General features: G+C 39.3%; 1 protein-coding gene across 1 annotated transcript in view; it reads left to right on the top strand.

Moving 5' to 3' along the window:
• LOC134221106 (prolactin-releasing peptide receptor) overlaps positions 1-10,111 on the top strand; it is a 193,394-nt gene extending 183,283 nt beyond the window's left edge. The window contains exon 4 of the mRNA XM_062700295.1: positions 9,856-10,111. The gene's annotated coding sequence lies outside the window, so the exon portion shown is untranslated. The remainder of the gene's footprint in view (positions 1-9,855) is intronic.
• The last annotated feature ends 6,695 nt before the right edge of the window (positions 10,112-16,806 follow it).

Consider the following 16,806-nt stretch of genomic DNA (forward strand, 5'->3'; position numbering starts at 1 on the left):
CTTGAAAGAGGAAGAGCCAGAATTCTGTGGGCTCTCGTGAAGATGATGAAGTGTGGCTGTACACCTACTAGATCGGTTGTGGGGGGTAGGAAATTGGTCAGTCAATGCCATGTACAATGTACATCAAGGTGTGCAAGTTGTACTCCACAAACATTATTTAGTTACTTTTTCGATAAAACATCATAAAATATTGACATTCTTCTTATTGAAGGATGCAACAAATATTTGCGATGATACTTGTTACTTGATGGGCTACAGCTCCTCGATGAGGCTACGCTGAATGGAGTATCCTCCTGCACTGGTCTCGATCGCTAATCGCTACTAGTCGCCCTGCATTTTATTTATTTATTTATTTATTTATTTATTGGTATTTATTCCATCTGGCTTGAAGCCTTAATGAATTGATGAGGGAAAAAGCCAGTTTGAGTTGACATTGTTGGCCATGCTCAAATTGGCGTAAAAACCTCATATCTTTTCTTGAACGAATTTAACATGCAGTGCACAAATATACAAACAACACATTCTAAATAAAACATAGCATTCTGAAACAATTATTTCTCTACTAACAACAAAACTTATTACTGACGATGATTGTTACGAAGTTGGACTAATAACTCTCTTCTAATTCTATTCCGGAACATGGTGGACGAGATGCCGTTGAAATCGAACAGTGCGTAGAACTCGTTGAAGCGTGCTGAGATAAACCGTATGGGGTCGTGCATGCCATAATTGTATGATCGACCTTCTAGCTGGAGTATATTCCTGGACCGGAGTGTCCGCTCCGGGGCATAGAAGTTCAGTGGATTCAGGATTTCAGGGCAGTCCGTCTCGCCGGTTAAAATTTTTGCAACGAACACCGCCTGAGTGATAGATCGCCTTTGTTCGAGGGTCTCTAGACCGAGCAACTGGCAGCGTTCTTCATAAGGGGGGGAGGTTTGTTGGATCATTCCATGGAAGATTGCGTAAGGCGTACCGAACAAATCTTCTTTGAACGGCCTCTAATCTTGTAATCCAGGAAGAATGGTATGGACACCAGATTACCGAGCTGAATTCTAATATTCACCGAACAAGTGAGCAATATAGAGCCTTAAGGCAAAGAGGATCATGAAACTCGTCAGCAATTTTAAAAATAAAACCAAGTTGTCTGTTGGCTCTTGCGACGATATCTACATAATGCTGCTTGAAGGACAAACTGGAATCCAGAATTATACCCAGGTCACGTACACTGCTGGTACGCTGCAGATTTGTATCGTGCATCACGTATTGGTAGAGTATTGGGGTCTTTTTGTGGTGGAAGGTAATAACATTACACTTGTGTACACTCAGTGTTAGGAAATTTGTAGAACACCATTCCTCGAACTTTTTTACCAGATTCTGGAGTAGTAGGCAATCTTGGATACAGCGTATAATCATGAAGATTTTGACGTCGTCAGCATAAAAATAACGGAATCCTGGTGGAATAGTGAATCCGACATCATTCATGAATATGGAAAATAGTAAGGGTCCTAGGTTACTGCCTTGGGGTACACTTGATGGGTTCGTGAATTCAAACGACTTAGCTGTGCCGATTTCAACGCAGAGCGCGCGGTAGGTGAGGTAGGATTTGAACCAACGAATTAGTAATTCAGACACTCCGAGCTTATTCAGCTTAGCCAGCAGAATTTGTTGATCGACACGATCAAATGCAGCCTTGAGATCCGTGTATATCACATCGACCTGTGCTCCGGAGTCCATGCTTCGAAGACAAGTAGACGTGAATGGAATGAGGTTTGTGGATGTCGATCTCCTTGGATAAAAGCCGTGTTGGTCAGATGATATGTAGTGTTTGCTGGCTGCGAATAATGAGTCGTTGACAATGACTTCAAGTACTTTGGAACAAGCACAAAGTGAAGTTATTCCACGATAATTTTCAACGTTGCGTTTATCCCTTTTTTTATGAATCGGAAACATGTACGATGATGTCCACCCCTTTGGGAATACGCCCTGTTCCAGGGACAGGTTGAATATTTTTGTCAAAGGATGGATCAGTTGTGATGAACATTTTTTCAGCAGGGAGGAAGGAAATCCATCGGGTCCAGGTGAATTGGAGAACTTTAGCTTCTTTATAGCCGAATCGACCAGTTCCGGGGTGACGGAGATAATGTTGAGGCTGATCAAATCTCTGGGCGTATTCAGAATCGCTAAATCTACTTGAGACGCTGATGGCGAGAGGTTGCTGAAGTTGTGCGAAAAATGGTCGGCTAGGAGATTACTTTTATCTCCTGAGCGATTCCAAGCAACAGCATCAAAATTTAAGAAAATTTTTAATTCATGATTTTCTATTGAGTTGAAACTTTGCACAGTTTTTCAATTTCATCTAAATCGTCATTTTTCGATATCAAATCTTCATATTGAGTCACGACTAACTTTTCAAAAGGGTGTATGTGAAAATGGTTCAAAAATATTTAAAAAGCTGCACAGCAAAAACGGAATGTTCGATTGTTATGATTTTTTCAGCAAAGTTAGACAACTAAATGGTGATTCTTAAGAAAATGTGCACAGTAAAAAAAATTTTTGCCTTTAAAAATATCATTTTGTCACAAAAACTCAAATATCTCAAAACCCTATCTTTTTCGAACGTAATTTTTTAGGGAAAACGGTCCATTATATTAGCTATCTACCATAAAAATTTGGTGATGGTAAACTAATAAACAAAAAGTTATGACATTTCAAACATTTCACAATTTTCACATATAGTAAACAAAAAAAATTTCCGTTTATTTTTTTTCAAGAATCGCAGTTTGATGCTGATTGTATTGTTAAGGGCCTTGCGTGAGTTAAACAAGTTGTTTGTATGATATTCCATATTTTTTATGTATTCATCGATATTATGTATATTATATGTATAAATATTATATGTATAAATAAATAAAAATGAATTAATATTATCCTAAGTATTAAATTAAATGCGGCAGTTACACAATGTTGTTATAGAAACTCTAAGAGTTTTGGGTTTGAATTTTGTTATGGGTTATGATATCATGAAAACAGTTTATTAATACTTATTTTTTATTTATTTTATTCAAATTTTTAAAATATCGAACACTTTTGAATTATTATCAGCACAGTTTGAGTATAGTTTTGCTTTAATTTTATTTTCCGACAATGGAATGAAACAGTGAAATTTTTGGGTTCCTTGGATCGTTTTCGCGTTATTAAATTGCTCGCTGAGCTCTGAAGCCTTTATTTCGTACTCTTCAGTAGTAGTAAAACAAAATGATAATTTGGTTAAATCTGTTTCTTTTCTACGATTTGCCCAATCAAAAACTGCTTGCACAGTGTTAATTTGGTGCTCACTTTCTTTGGCTAAACTTGCTCTTGTGGCCATGCGCGTTATTGTTCCTCCAATAGCATCACAAGGAGCTTTGCAATGTGATGTAGCAAAATCATGCATTTCTGCATCAATCCCGTCCATTGATTTAAACATAGGTTCGAAAAATTATTACGATTTTTGTACTGCGAAGCTGCTCCTTCAGACATGAAATATATCTTTTGACTTCTTTATGCTTATCAACGCGTAAAAGTTAATCATTTTCAATGAACAAGTTTACGGATACTGAATCGTGTCTTAAATCTTCGGAAATTATAATAAAACTTAAGTGTTCAATTTGCGTACTTCCATTAAAATAAATAACGAATGGATGAATTGTAGCTTGTTGTACGTTCCAGTGATGGGACTGCACTTCATCTTGCAATACAAAGCTGTAATTTTCAGAAAAATCACAAATGACTAAAAATTCACCATTTTGTAATGTTATTTTCGGAATTTTTAAAAAGCTGGATTGTTCTGTTTTAATGAAATCGTGAGGATTAAACTTTCTAATTTCAAGCAAAAATATGACACAAACTCATCTACAGGTTTTACAATAGTTTCTATGTCACACCTATCCGTGGTCACCCATTGCTCAAATGATAACTGATCAATATATTTCTCTTCAAACTCAGCGAATAAAGTATTTTCCAATGATGAAGAATCTGGACAATCCGAACAAGATCGTAGATAGCAATTTGATGTTGTATTTTCACACAAAAGACTACCAGTTAACATTTTAATATCCTTTGTTAAATTGATTCTTTTCAAACTATGTAAAATAAGATTAATATTCTCATGGGTTGTGCACACACATTATGTGTTCCTGAATTGGAAAGAAGCTTACATTGCCTTGGCCGAAGGCTTGCAAATGAGGAAAACCTATTTTATATTATCGTGAATTTCCTTGAAGCGTGTGTACGCTTCTTTCAAAGTCGTCATCATTAATCGTTTTTGGATTGCTTGACGCTTTCCATCTTTTTACTGATACATAATCTTTTGACCAGGCATAGCTCGACTTACTTCATCATCTTCAAAATATTGAACTACTATTTCTTTTGTCTCATCTGTTAATGCAGTACTAGACCTAGTATTTTTGGTTGAAAGACAGTTATTCTTCAATTGTTTTGCCTCTTTTACTGTATTTCTATTGGTTTTGAACTCATCAATGGCATCCTGAATAGACCACGAACTTGACAGCATCGACAAAATCAATAATTTTTCTTTCCTTGTCGTGGCTGCATTCGAGAACCTTTCCTTCATATTTATAATTACCTCATCGTAGTCTGTATTTTCCACATCATCAGGTCCTAATTTGAAGAGGTTTCTTCGTACAGCTTCGTTTATTTCACGGTATTTTTCTCCGGGTAATAAACGTAGTCCATCTTACTCCATTTAATCAGGTCACTTTTATCCCAGCTATGCCCTCGTTAAAGCGTTCGATGTTGACCTTTTGGATACACTCATCTTCCGATTGATTTGTTGAAACAGATTTCGCTGATGGTACGGTGGCAAGGCTCTCAGCACTTAATACTTCTGGTAATTTCTCAGTTGTTGTCGATACATCTGGCAATTCCTCAGTTGCTGTCGTTTTCGAACTTCCTGCGCTCTGCTCAACCGATGATATACAGATTGCTCTTTTGTCAACGTTTAGACGGCAGGACGTGCAAATGCGTAAATTTGTATTCAATGTGGACATTGGAGCATAACCAGTCGCTTTCAGTTTATCTATGGTGCTTTCGGTGAGATTTCGTAACTCTTTTGAACACTTTTTCCATCAAACGGCCTACAACAGTTGAGAAAGCGGCTACTCATGTTGTTCGTAATATTTCAATAAACAAAATCACTTTTAAGTTTTTACTGACTAGTTTGGTGTCATTTGCTTGACTGAAGAAAAAATTACTATAAGATCTTTAACAACCTTAGTAGTAGTAATTTTTTGCTTTTTCGTGAGCATTGTCATGGTATGTACCTATCATGCATTTGCTGTAATAGAAGATACGGGTTTCCTCCCGAGCATAAAGTCTATACTCTAAGTGGTATACTGTTTGCAGGTAAACTATAGACGTACACGTGTATATAAATCTTTGATTTTGCAGCTTTTGTCTTAAAAATAACATTTCTGATATGTTTCTATCAACGTTATTATCAACAGGTTTCAACACTATTAAAAGAATTTTTCGCCAGTCACGTGCAATGAAAATTATGACACTATCAATACTTTTGATCACAACACTGGATCGTGTCTAAGTTTCTTATAGATGCTATGAATAATTAAATCAAAATATCATGAAAACAACTTGTTTAAATCACGTCCCTTAGCAATAAAATCTGCATCAAACTGCAATTCTCGAAATAACTTACACAGAAATAAATTTTTTACTAAATGTGAAAATTGTGAAATGTTTGAAATGTCATAACTTTTTTGTTTATTAGTTTACCATCACCAAATTTTTATGGTAGATAGCTAATATAATGGACCGTTTTCCCTAAAAGATAGGGTTTTGAGATATTTGAGTTTTTGTGACAAAAATGATATTTTTAAAGGCAAAAAAATTTTTTTTTTTACTGTGCACATTTTCTTAAGAATCACCATTTAGTTGTCTAACTTTGCTGAAAAAAACATAACAATCGAACATTCCGTTTTTGCTGTGCAGCTTTTTAAATATTTTTGAACCATTTTCACATACACCCTTTTGAAAAGTTAGTCGTGACTCAATATGAAGATTTGATATCGAAAAATGACGACTTAGATGAAATTGAAAAACTGTGCAGAGTTTCAAATATTTTCGAAATGGTCGCTCAGGATCGACTGACATGCCCCCGTGGAATGCCTCTCCTGGTGTGCGGGCTTGACGTTCGCAAAGGAAAATTTCAGTAGGTAAGCCATCTTCATTCTTTTTTGTTCTGACGAACGACCAGAACTGATTTGGATTCAAGCGAAGATTGTTCTGAATGCGTTTGGTGTAGCGTCGGTATAGATATCGATTGTACAGACGATACTCGTTGCTGGCTCGAGTAAATAGTTGCTTGGAGAACGGATTGCGATTTTGGCTATATTTTCTGAGTGCCGCTGATCTGAATCGTTTTAATTTGCGAAGTCGAGCATTTGCCCACGCAGGTTTTGGAGGCGGTCGACGCAAAGGAACGTTCTCAACGATTGCCATGTTAACCACACTGGTGAAATATTCAACAGCTTCATCCACGTTGGTTGCCATACGAATAGGCTCCCAGTCCATTTGATCAAACGTTCGTTTCAATGCAACTATGTTCGCTTGACGAAAGTCCAAACTGTTCACTTCATCAAATGTTTCGAATTACATTGGGCTTGCATAGCGCCCTCAGGTCCTCTTCAACTGCAAAAAAAAAACTACATACAACGCGGCCGTCCACGAAGCCTAAGGCCTCTTCCGGGTTCTCTATTAAAAATAACTTCGCTTGACGCTCTTTTGGTATACGGGATACTTCAAAAGCTCGCCGACCAGCCTTCTTCAACGGCCATGTTCCTTAGCCGTATAATCTACAGCGCAAATTTGGTTCGCTGACTACGGGACTTAAGCTGGTTACGTCTTTTTATCTCGCGGGTGATCTTTATCACACGTCACTACACGTTCCGAGGTACACACATTCTTCTACAAATCGAAATTTTTCATCACCTAGCCCACTTTACCACCACTACCGCTTATGAACCAACGTTGATTGCCAGCGATCATGTTCTTCGTTTTGCTGGTATTGATGGTGAGTCCAATCCTCGCTGCCTTTCTCTTAAAAGGCACAACCTCTTCCACGGCACGGCGACCAATCCCGATAATATTTAGGTAGCTGAGAGTAAGAGAGTTTCATTTTACCATAAGTGCATTATTTCAGTTTTTCTGCAACAACGACGCCATAAGCCAAAAGTTTATCCTTTGAAACCGGTGTTAAGCGTTATTAATTTTTTCGTCATTTTATCATCGTAAAGCTGGATAAATTGAGTTTACAAACTCTCTGTTGGCTACTGTGATGGCAACCAGAAAGGTCAACGTGGAAATTGAAATAAATTGTGGTTCAGGTGACCCCACTGTCAGGACCCATTCTGTTGTCGATGGGGTGATGATGTGGTAGGGGAAAACAATTATCGATGTTTTCTGACGAACGAGTGCACTGCGGCAGCATGTGGCAAAAATAATTGTAAAATCAATCAACTGGACTGGTGGAGGTAATTGTCAACCGCGCCAAAGATGGTTGATGTTTGATTATTGAGTTTTCCGACCGGTCAATGAGCTACACCGGTTCACTCGTGACAGCTTGAGGGGATGCCGGGTGATTGATTAAAATTTTCATAGGCTTCACGGTTATTCATTTTCAGTTTTGGTTTACGTCAATGTTAATGGTGTTCGGAATAAAATGTTTGCTCTTTTTACTTTTCATCGTGATTGGTCACAATTGTCAGTTTTTGGAATCATTCTTTTTTATTTTCATAGATTTACTAAAGATGGTTTGAATATTGAATTCTCTACTTCATCAATTAAAGTGTCAAGTTTATTCCCTGTATTTCGGGTGTAAGCCACCCAAAGTGGAAATTAATGACTATGTCTGAAACTCGATTTGTGCAATTGCACAACATGTGAAAGATTCAGTTCGAAAATGTATTGAAGAGTAACCACTTCCTTCGGTGGGGTTCGATCCCACCAAACCAGTATGCTAGACCGATGCTTTCCCTACAAAGCTACGAAGAACTCCCGACGTTCTTCGCTGCAATAAATGTTGCAATTAAGCATGTGTGTTTTTTAAATGTTGCGAAAACATTCCACTAATAACAGAATTACAGCGCTAGTTGCAATTAGTTATACTAAATGATAACAAAATATCAATCATTTATTTTAAATTTCTGCCACTAGCGATATAACTCCGTTATTAGTGGAATTCAAACAAGGATCTATTAGGCAGAGTTGTAGAAAATTGTTCGCACTAGAAGTCCATCATACAAAACATTTTGAAATTTACCCTCTGGAATGAGTTATTGATGAACTACTAAATGATCAAAAGCAGTTTTGCTTGGATCCCTTGTCTATCGATTGATGAACATGCAAAGCATTAATCAAGCTTACATCGCAAATTGTTCCGATCATAGCTTGTTATCAATCTTTATTCCACATGAATTAGCAGTTTCCTATTCACGTCTTGCATTCAAACATAACCCTATTCAAAGCACCAAATTAATTAACAACTCGTCAAAGCTTTGAATTTTCAATTTGTTTTCCTGTCGGTTCTGCCCATCTCAGCCGTGCCCGTGCGGTCCCATCGCGCGAACGGCGGCGCCAACACTTCGAAATTAAAATTCAATACCATCTTCTCATCTGGTTGAGGTAGCCAAAGCCAAGCAGCTTTCCCGGATAGAAGTAATTCCTTCCAACCCAATCACGAAAATCACGGAACAGCAGAAAGGCGTGGAACTAATAACTTCGGGGGCTTGCCGCGCTGCCGCCCGATTGATGATGGTACTAGCAGTGGGGTTTGTCCAAACAATCCATTTTCGTCGTCGCTAACGACATGCTCGATCCGGTGAAAGCACGTCTGTCTGGGCCTACAGCCCAGAAGCCGCCAGTAGCAGCAGCGATAGATGAGTCCTGCAGTAGCTTTTTGGTTTTTCATCACCGTAGCGTGGCACGTCAGTCATTGAGTCAGATGAAGATGAAGCGTGGTAGATAGTAAATACGTTAATACGAAGGTTTAGTTTTTAAAGATTAACAAAGAAACCAAAGATCTTATAATTTGCAACCGCGTTCATATGCTGGTAGCTATGAGCATATTAGCTTTGGAATCTATAGAAAGAGCACAATTTTAAGGACAAAGGCAACTTCTTAATTGTAATTGCCAAATTAATGTTTTTTTTTGTTGTTAAATACCTGCTTGTTAATTTTTATAAAAAATGAGGCTGTTTTGCTATGACAAAAATTTGAACAAATAATACAAAAATCGACTAAATATCTATGAAAAGTGTTCCGATTTATTTTTTACCAAACTTGTAGGCTAAAATCTGGCAAAAAATATGATGTACTGCAAGACCGACAAGTCTGTGTGTGAGAATATTGCGTTCGGTATGGAAACGTATAAAAAAATGATGCCTTGAAGCACGACTATCCGCTTTAGATTGATTTTCATCACTGAATGTTCTGAGTGATGGGGCGCGGCGCAATTTCGGCGTTACACTCGTTGTTGGTGGGTGGAAACGCTCACTGACAAAGTACACAAAACATAGTTGAATCAGATATTTTGATATGTGTGCCTTTGTCTTCTGAAACTACCATCCTCGTGCCAGGCTGTTTACTTTGGAGTGCTTTGAAGGCTTACACGGGATGGAAGCGTAAGCAATTTTCGGCATGTCACTAGTTTCTGACAAGTTGTACGGTTATCAACTTTCTGGGCTTCTACGTATAATCTGACATCCTAATATTCGAATTTGCACACCATAATTTATTCAAACTAATTGTAACGTATTTTCCTTCTCTCTTATCTCGTTTCAGATTTGTTCCATCGCTCTTCAAACTCAGATGTGTATCAAACGAAGCAGACCACAGACAACTTAAACGACGGATGGCGGTTCACTCACTCCAAAACAACGGGACCGTCTGCCTCTGGGCCCGAGGCAGATGGTCCAGTTTGAGGCTGTAGTATTAATTTGAGTTAAGCAAATGTGAAATTGTTTCCAAACATCAATTAGTTAGGTGTGCTTTCCTTATCAGTATCTCTTGGCAACAACTGTCGACGATAAAACTTATATTCCGGATGGAGACCATTAATTTGTTCGATTGATAGAAACGAAGCTATTCAATGTCGATTTGAAAGTTTTCAAGCCACCGTCTTGACCTGTTGACTGTTGACTTATTTTTTGCACTACTTCTATTCCAATGCTACTCCTACGCAAAGTGTCGTTATCAGATTTTGGAGGCACCGACGATGAAGCGTAGTATTTAGACTCAGCACAGTCGTATCTGACAGCTAAATACAATCCGGAATTCTTTTTACATTTCGTGCAGAACATCCTTCAAAAAATTGTTCAGGATATTCGTCCAAGTGTTTCCCCGGAAGTTCTTCCAGGTATTATATTCTAAAAATGAATTCGGTTATTCTTCCTGAAAAATCCCCGGCATATTCTCCATTAGTACATTCAACAATTCTTTCGGGAATTCATACGGAATCTCCTCCGATAAATGCTCCAGAAGTTTCTTCAGAAATTCATGAAGGAACTCTTTAGAGTTAGAGTGGAACTCCGCTCCAGAATTTCAACGGATAGTCATAAGTAGTTCTTTCGAAAATTCCTTCAAGAACTCTTTCTGAAATTCCTCCGGGATATCGTTCAGGAATTTTTCCGAGAATTCCTCCAGAAATTCAATAGCGAATTCTTCCAGAATTTCATTCTTTTAGAAATTCCTCCGGAATTCGTTCAGGAATTTCTCCAGGAATTCGTCCAAGTATTTCCCTGGAAATTCTAGCAAGCATTTCTCCTGGAATTTCTTCAGGAACTTCTCCAGGAAATCCCCAGGTATTTTACCATGAAATCCTCCCAGAATTCCTTCCGGACATTCGAAATTTTTTCCACAGTTTCATTTAAGAATTAATATGTGATTTCCTCCAGGATATCATCAAAGAATTATTCCAGGAATTTCTTCAGGTCAAACCCCCGAGAACTAATCCCGGAATTCCTCCAGCAATTCATCTGGAAATACTTTCAAGAATTCATCTGAGAATTTCACCATTAATTCCTCCTGGTATTTCTCCGGGAATTCCTTCAACAAATTCTCCGAAAATCTCTTTAGGAACTTCTCCAAGAATTCCTTTAGGACTATCTTGTGGGAGTTCTCCGGAAATTTCTCTGGAAGCTATTCCGGAAGCATCTCCAGGAGTTTTGTTTTCAGAGAGTTTCTCCGGGAATCCTTCCAGAAACTCCTCCGGGATATCTTCCAGGAATTTCTCCGGAAACTTCTCCAGGTTTTATTCTAGAAATTTCTTCTGGGATATCGGAAATTCCTCTACAAATTTAGTAGGGAATTCCTCCAGGGGTTTGTTCTGGAATTATTTTGACAATTCTTCTTGAATTTCCTGCGAGTGTTCCTCCAGGAACTCCCCGGGAACTCTTCTAGGAATTTTATTTATTTATTTATTTACTTCTCTGAGAATTCCTCCAAGTATTTCCCAAAGGAATTCAAACTGAAAGTCTCGCCAATAAAGGCAAAAAAGGAACTCCCGGAGGAACTCTCTGAGGAATTCCCGGGGGAACTCTCGGAGCCAATCTCGGAGGAATTCTTGGAGGAACTCTCGGAAAAATTCCCGGAGGAACTCTTGAAGGAACTCCCAAAGGAATTCCAAGAAAAGGTCTTAGAGGAATTCCCGGAAGAACTCCTGACTCCCGTATGAACTCCATGAAGAATTTCCGGAGAATTTCAAAAAAAAAAAATCCCGTTGGAACTCCCGGAGGAATTACCGGATTAACTCTTGGAGAGATTTCCAGAGGAATTCCCAGATGCACTCCCAGACATACTCTATTAACAATTCTCGAAAGTTCCTCCATGACTTCATTCAGGAAGTCGTTCAGGATTTCATTCGGGAATTCATTTGAAAACACTTTCATGATATCTTCCAGGTAATTTCTTCAAAAATTAATCCGTGAATTTTTCTAGAAATGCATCAGGAATATCCTCCAGAAATTCCTCAAGGAATTCATTAGAAAAATCCTCCAGGACTTCCTCCAAGACAACTTCCGGGAAACTTCTTCTGAGAGTTCCTCGCGGGATCCCTCCGAGATTTTCTCTTGGAATTCTTACGAGAGTTCCACCTGAAATTCTTCCGGGATTCCTACGGGAGTTCTCTAAAAATTCCTCCGGGAATTCGTCCGAGAATTGTTAATAGAGTACGTCTGGGAGTGCATCTGGGAATTCCTCTGGAAATCTCTCCAAGAGTTAATCCGGTAATTCCTCCGGGAGTTCCAACGGGATTTTTTTTTAAATTCTCCGGAAATTCTACGGGAGTTCCTTCAGGAGTTCTTTCGGGAATTCCTCTAAGACCTTTTCTTGGAATTCCTTTGGGAGTTCCTTCAAGAGTTCCTCCGGGAATTTTTCCGAGAGTTCCTCCAAGAATTCCTCTGAGATTGGCTCCAGGAGTTCCCCTGGGAATTCCTCCGACAGTTCCCCCGGGAATTCCTCAGAGAGTTCCGCCGGGAGTTCCTTTTTTGTCTTTATTGGCGAGACTTTCAGTGGGAATTCCTTTGGGAATTCTTCCAGGAGTCTCTCCGGAAGTTCCTCTGGGAGTTCCTCCAGGAGACCCTCCGGGAAATCATTCAGGAGTTCCTCCAAGAGTTCCTCCTGAAATTTCTCCGGGAATTCTTCCGGGAATTCCTCCTGTAGTTCCTTTGGGAATTTCTTCCGGGAGTTTCTATGGGAATTCCTTCGAGAATTCCTCCAGCATATCTTCTGGAAGTTCTTCTGAAATTTTCTCCGGGAGTTCCACTGGCAGTTCATCCGGGTGTTCCTCCTGGAGCTCCACTGAGCTTTCGAGCAGCACAAATCAGACGAAAATGGTTGCAGCAACTTGATTGAGACTGAATCCGATCACAAGTAATTGCACTAATCAATCTTGAACATGTGTACTGCTAGGGCTTCACGAGTTTCTTCGGAAATGCATCCGAAAGTTCTTCTGGAAATTCCCAAACTCTGAAAGTTCAATCCGATCGACCGGCTTTTGCGCTACATCAGGTATTCCTCAAGGCAGTCACTTGGGACCGTTGATATTTCTCCTGTATTTTAATGACGTTCACTACATCTTCAAACCCCCACGATTATCGTTCGCGGATGACCTTAAAATATTTCTACGTGTTTGCTCCTTAGACGATTGCTCCCTTCTCCAGGAGCAGATTCATGCCTTTTCCTACTGATGTTCCCTCCGGCCAAATGCTTGATAATTACCTTCTCTCGAAAGAACGGTTATCGAGCGAGTACACTGCGTGAAAGATTTGGGTGTTCTACTGGATTCGCAATTAACGTATAGAAACCATCTAACTTATGTAATTGACAAAGCATCAAGAGCTCTCGGATTTGTATTTAGAGTAACAAAGAAGTTTACGGATATCTACTGCCTAAAATCGCTATATTGTTCTCTCGTACGATCTACACTGGAGTACTGTTCAGCTGTTTGGTGTCCAAACTACAATAACGGTACCGAGCGAATCGAATCAGTCCAACGTCGCTTCCTTCGTTTTGCTCTCAGAGGGCTACCTTGGAGGGACCCCCATCGTTTACCGGACTACGAAAGCCGTTGCCAACTCTAGACCAACATTTGAAAAGGGCGTAACAGCCAAAATTTATTCCTTTTGATTCCTCGTCTACATATATAGCTTTATATGTAGGCAAAGAATCAGAAGGAATAAATTTTGGCTGTTACGCCCTTTTCAAATGTTGGTCTAGAACTGATTGATCTACAACCCCTGCATATCCGCAGAGATGTTTGCCGAGTTGACAGTAGCCGACATGCTGCAAGGAAGGACGGATTGTGAAACAATCTTGCAGAAAATAAATATAAACGTGCAACCCCGGCCGTTGCGTAATAATTCAATGCTACGACTCTCTCATCGCCGTTCTAATTATGGATCATGGAGTGCCATTCATGGTTTACAACGTGTATTCAACAGAGTGGCATCAGTTTTTGATTTCCATTTGACCCGCGACAAACTTCGACGGAACTTCCAGAGTTTTTGCTGGCCGCGGTAATCGACGAGGGAACTCTTGAATAAGTTTAGATCACATGTTTTATTTTTATATTTTATATTTTGACAATTTCTAATTATATGGGTGTATTTTGTCATCTAAACTGTTCTTTAGTTTTAGTTTAGTATACATCATTGGAATACATGTTGTCTGTTGATGTTAAACAACATAAATAAATAAATAAATAAATAAATAAATAAATAAATAAATAAAGAGTGTCCCAAGAATTCATTCTGGCATTCTTTTAGGAATTCATCTGGGAATTCTTCCGTAAGTTCCTCTGAGATTTTCTCCGGGAGTTCCACCAGCAACTCCACCCTCGGAAAATCATTCAAGTTTTCTTTCAGGAGTTCATTTAAAACTTCTTCAGGAATTTATCTAGAAATTCGTTCAGAAATTCCTTCACTAGTCCCTGCTGGAGTTTTTCCGGAAACTCTTCTGGTAGTTTTTCCGGAAATTTCTCCAGGAGTTCCTCCGAATTCCTCCCGCAACGGCACCCTGATATTGCAGAATAAGCTCAACGACCTTGCCGAGCGCTCCTCCTCGGCAGGTTTAGTCATCAACGTCAACATAACCAAATCGTTAGATGTAAACATGGTGACTCCTTCCAGTTTCACAGTAGCCGGGCAACCAGTGGAGAATGTTGAAAGCTTCCAATTTCTTGGTAGCCAAATGGCGTCAGACGGCTGTACCAAGATCGACATAGGCGCACGGATCAAGAAAGCAAGGGCTGCCTTTGCGTGTTTAAGAAATATCTGGAAAAACAGGCAGATAAGTGAACGCACCAAAATACGAATTTTCAACTCTAACGTGAAATCTGTGCTGTTATACGCTAGCGAAACATGGTGTGTATTAGTGGAGAACACTCAACGGCTACAGGTGTTCATTAACAGATGCCTGCGGTATGTAATTCGGGCCTGGTGGCCTCACAACTGGATCTCAAAGAACGAGCTCCATCGTCGTTGTCACTTTCTTGTTCGAAGAATCAACCCTAAATACCGTCCACTAATTTATCAGAAACCCTCACCGTGATTAATAAGGTAGTGATACTCGGGAATTCAGCTAGAAATTCAATTTGCGAGTTGCTTTAGGATTTCATTCCGGAACTCTTCAAGCAATTCCCTTAGGAATTTCTCCTGGAATTCATCAAAGTATTTCCCAGGCAATACTTCCAGATACTTTTCCAGGAATTCCTTCAGGAACTTCTCCGGGTGTTTTCCCGCGAAATCGTCCCAGAATTTCCTCCAGAGTTCATACGGAATAATATCCAGAATTTCATTTAGGAATTAATTTGGGAGTTCCTCAAAGAGTTCTTTCAGGAATTTCTTCAGAACATACCCCCGGGAATTCCTCCAGAAATTCATCTGGGAATACCTTCAAAATATCATCTGAGAATGTCTCCATTAATTCCTTCTGGTATTTCTCCGGGAATTCCTTCAAATATTTCTCCGGAAATTCCTTTAGGAACTTCTCCAAGAATTTCTTCAGGACTTTCTTGTAGGAGTTCCAGAGGGAGCTCCTCCAGGAGTTTTTTTTTTCGAAAGTTCCTCCGGGAATCCCTCCAGAAACTGCTCCGGGACTTGCTCCTGGATAACTCCCAAGACTTTCTCAGGAAATTTTTCCAGGTATTTTTCTGGAAATGTCTTCAGGGATATCAGAGGTTCCTCTAAAAATTCATTAGGGAACTCCTCTAGGGTTTTGTTCTGGAATTATTTTCGCAATTCCTCCCAGATTTCCTGTGAGTATTCCTCCAGCTCCTCCGGGAATTTTCAAGGAATTTTTCCAGGTAATCCTCTGGAATTCTCTGGGAATTGTCTCTTAAATCCAGCAAATATTTGTGTGAGAATTCCTACAGTTATTTTCCAGGAAACCTGGAGGCGATTCTCGGTAATAACGGCACCAATATCAGAGGCGTGAGGAAAGAAAAGGTCCGAATTGGGACCTGCCTCCTCCTCCTTCCTCCTCCTCCTTCATTAGCTCTACATTCCAACTGCAACTTGGCCGGCTTTTCAACTTAGCATTCTATTAGCATTTCCTCAGTTATTAATTGATAGCTTTTCTATTTATGCCCGCCATTGCATTAGTAGACCAGACCGAATGGAACTCGCCATCTCCAGATTGCTAATCCTACGCCTTTGCTCGCAAGGCTATTGGAGATCTCACACCTAACCTGAGGACCGGGACCTGACACCATTTGATTATTACACCTCACGTCTCTCTCTCTTTAGACAAAATCATCGTCTATTGAATTACCTTTCCTTGGGCATATAGCCATAGTAAAATGATTGAAAACTCTTTTTCTTTTTCCCGCACTACCCTAGAACAAAACTACAAAACATATTATATACACTAACACAAATAGCAACTAAATATAACTATTACTTAGATTCACTTTTAAACGCCGCGCACTACTATTTTCTACGGTAGTCGCACGTCAAAGAAGAGAGATTTGAACCATGAATTCTGGTTTTATATATTTTTTCCCTCCAAATTAGAAAGGTCAACGAAATGTCAAAGTTTGACATTATAGCTATTGTCGAAGTTGTTAACCCTTCCGTGCCGGGTATACATTAGGACAACTAAGCTTGACATAACGGGTTGTGGTCTTTGCTTTGTGGTTAATAGGCAATGGCAATTATTAGATTAAAATCAAAACTATTTAAGTACGCAAAAAAAAAAACAATAGGACCAGTATTTGTCAAATTGGACAAGTTATTT

This window comes from Armigeres subalbatus, chromosome 3, assembly GCF_024139115.2.
Source record: "Armigeres subalbatus isolate Guangzhou_Male chromosome 3, GZ_Asu_2, whole genome shotgun sequence".
Lineage (NCBI taxonomy): Eukaryota > Metazoa > Arthropoda > Insecta > Diptera > Culicidae > Armigeres > Armigeres subalbatus.